The sequence below is a fragment of the Echinops telfairi genome, unplaced genomic scaffold (assembly GCF_000313985.2).
Source record: "Echinops telfairi isolate 266 unplaced genomic scaffold, ASM31398v2 ScPeMD7_7468;HRSCAF=8506_0, whole genome shotgun sequence".
NCBI lineage: Eukaryota > Metazoa > Chordata > Mammalia > Afrosoricida > Tenrecidae > Echinops > Echinops telfairi.
Window position 1 is genome coordinate 16,727,640 of NW_022111369.1, and position 3,947 is coordinate 16,731,586.

Below are 3,947 nucleotides of genomic sequence, written 5' to 3' on the forward strand. Positions count from 1 at the left end.
AAAAGAAGAAGTAATCGAATACCAAGAGAACATCCCAGTCCAGTTCAACACAAGTCCATAAGTTTGATACTACTTCATAAATTCCTCTTTAGACTTATGCAGCCACATGCAATGATGCAGAATGCAGGAAGATCAGAAGCCAGTAGATGCAAAGTCTTGTGGATCCAATGGTGGTGGCTGCATCACAGAGTTAGCAGCAACCAGGGTCAGCCAGCAGGAAGGTGCAGGCAGACATATAGAGGGGAGGTTCCCAGGGTTGTTCTTAAGAGATGGCCACACTCACAAGTATGTGCCATCAGGCTGTGACTTGGTTGAGAACTTGAATACCACCCTTACATTCTATATATCTTCAAGTTTACATGAAATTATGCACAACAAACCACCCCTTGTCAACTTGACAGATTTACACAATTCTTTTAGCCATACATACTTTTAAAAGTAAAGACAATAGGAAAATCATATTTGTGCCTAACAGGATAAAACTAAAATGTGCCATCCTCATTTAAACATAATATTTTATAAGTGAACAAAACAAAAATATCCCATGCCTAACAATTGCAGCCATGTAAGCATCTGCACCATAATCACATCAATACATCTACCCAGGCATGAAGTTTATAAGTCAGCTACTTCATGTCTGCACCACTCCCATTTGGAGTACCCAATTTCTAAATTGCCATTTTATCTCAACCCATTGCTCTGAGTAGATAAGCATGCTTTTTGAGGTGAAGAATTTTCATTCCAGTTGGAACTTTGTATCCATAAGCAAAGTCAAATCAGTACAGCCTATTCATAAAGTCAGCAGCAATATGCACCATTTCACGGTCTCAAATATCTTGCCTTCATCTAAATGTGGTCAACTAAATGTAGGCCACCTCATCTAGCCTCAACAAGGTGCCCATTGACCATCTTGCCCTTCAACCATAGGCCCCTTTACAAACTTTCAACAACCCAAGCCCCCTTGGACTAAGTCATGCTTAGGTTCTGCACAACTTCTTTGAGTTTCAGACCTGCTAACCCTCTCTCGTCTCCCCTCCAGTTTCCATGAACCAGGTCCAAAGGTGTCAATGCCCAGATTCAACCTGTCTCTCTATTGCTGCATATCTCCCACTTCCACTCAACAAGCATATTCCGGGGGTCACCTTGTAAGCATTCCAGACTCTCCACAGCCTCCTTTTGACATTCTGTCCTAGAGAAGAGAGTTCCTTCATGGCTCCGGACTTTTCCAGCATCAAGAGCAAACCTCCAGTTCAACATCCAAAACACCAAATAACTCATTTTATTTGTTTGTTTGTTTGTTTATTTATTTTTGTTTTCAATCTGCCACTGCAATCTCCACAAGTCTCTTCAAATGCAAATGTCCAGAGCACTCAAAGCACCTAGTGGAGCTGACCTTTTCTAAGCATTCTTTGCAGGCATGTCCTGTACCCATTTAACAGAACCAATTTAATGGCAGAAGGCAGTGGGCTTACAAACTCTCTATTCATACTGCCCAATAATAATTTCTATCACACATTATATCAATCGCAGTAGGTATAATCAGTATAATCCTAGTAAAGCCAGATCACAAACTCAATTCTTAAAACAGCCAAATTCAATCTTTTCTTATCTAAACTATTGCAGTCATAGGCAATATGGCCTTAGGCCTCTGGCTGCATCAAGCTACGGTCAGCCCTTCTGTCAACCATTTGGACTAAGCAGCATGGTTTTCAGAGAAGTTCTAGGGGAATTACTTCCCCTCACAAGTTCACATTTATATTTATCACATTCATTTTCATCATTTCAGTTAGGCATACCCAAAGACAACATCTAAGAATCAAAACCTTCACTTCCCATGCCCTTTCCAGAAATAATGTAGTAAACTGCAAGACCCTTTCTGACCTCTGGCTAGCCAAAGAAGGAAAACTACCTCAAGGTAGAGGTCAGACAAACCTCCCTCTACAGCTTCATGATTTCTTCCTCTATGATCCCACTCTCAGAGCCATACTGTGTTAGACTGGGCTATCAGAGAAACAAATTCAGTGACATTCATAGATGTGCAAGAAAGAGCTTTATATTAAGAAGCAATTGTATATCAAACAAACATCACAGCCCAGTGTAACTCAAGTCCATAAGTCTGATACTAGTCCAGAAGTCTGACACTAGCCCATAAATTCATCTTCAGACTCACGCAGCCACATACAGTGATGCAGAATTCAGTAAGATCACAGGCAAGTGGGTGCAAAGCTCTCCGGATCCAATGGTGCTGACTGAGTCACTGGGATCACAGGCCCCAGGATCAGCAAAGCAGCAAGGTGAAGGCAGAGCGCTAGAGGGGAGGTTCCTAGGGTCCTCCTGATGAAAAGGCCATGCCCATAGGAGGCACCATCAGGCTATGACTTGATTGACAGGTTGAATACCACCCCTACACTTTCACATATCATCAAGTTGACATGAAATTTTGTAACTACCACACTTCCCATCCTTCTATTATAGATAGAAGAAGTTCACAGCGGCCGGCGTATTCCAAATGTAGATCTCACAAACGTATCTTGGGCATCTACTGTCATCCATAGCCTTCTGAAAACCAGAATCCCACAGTTTAGCCTCTGATACTATTCCCTTCTTTGGCTTGGTATTATATGCTTTAAAATCCTTTAGTCACCAAGGGTGGAGCTCTTCTTCCATGTGACTTAGTTGATATCTCGCTTAGATGGCTAGGCTGAGAAAAGTTTGCCAATCACAAAAGGACAAATACTGTAGGAGTTCACTACTATGGGGATAAACAACAGGACGGGAACAACTCGGGCTGGCAGGGCATCCAGTCTTCTGGCCACGGTGGGCACCCAACCTGGTAGAGAGCCTGGCTGATTCCAATGACGCATACACCCTCCTCTCTACGTGTGCACCTTGAAGGTCACTTTGGCGGAGGGCTCCTCAAATCAGCTGAGTTCAGATTGTCAAGGGAGAGGGAGAGAATGTTGACTAATGAGTGGCTGTCATGCAAAGCCGCCACCCCCTTCCCCAGACAGGTAGACATCCCGATCTGATTGGAAAGTCAAGGGAGGAAGGGGAAAGGAAGCAGATACATCTGGGGGAGCACAGTGCCGGACAGTTGGTTGGAAAAGTAGGAGACCGACCTCTAGGTGGTGGTGGTGGTGGGGAATAACTAAAAATACTTTTAAGGCCCCTAAGCGAGACTATCCCTGGTAATATGCACCGAATAAGCCACCTTGGCCTGAGTTTCTGAGAACCTTCTGGGATCCCAGACCAAGTTTCATAGAACACTGGGGTATTGAATCCTGGATCTTCAAGGCCCACAGCATGCTCCGATGTCTACACCAAAGAGATCTGCTGCAGAACCTCCACTAGGTGAGCTAAACTCTACCTCAAGCACGCTTGTACCCTGAGGAACTGAGAATGAAAAGTTCATAGCGTCTGAAGAAGCATAAGTCAGCTATACCGGGAATACTGAACTGTCAGTAGGCAAATGATCATTGATTTACTACATTAATGTCCTATATTAAGACATCTATCTATCTATCTATCTATCTATCTATCTATCTATCTAATTTCCAGTGAACATGTTACTGACATTTTCCATGAATATTATTGTAAATTTTCCCTGACAATCAGCTCCCATTGTTTGTGTAAATAGCATCCACCCATGAAAGAGTTTATTCTGTACAAATGTATGATTCAAGTATTGCAGTATGGAGGTAGCCCACACTGGCCCAGTATCCCTCTATCAACAATATTTTAAACAATTAGCTCCAGGAGATAATCAATGGCAATCATACAGAAAGATCTTTATGCCCCAGGAAGTTGAACAATAAGATTCTCTACCACAAATTAACAAAGGAGCCAAAAGCGGATTAAAAACAAAAACAAACACAAATCCAGGAATGGATATAAATGCACTAAATCCTAGCTCCAATTCAAGAACAATTAATTCTTACATGATGGTC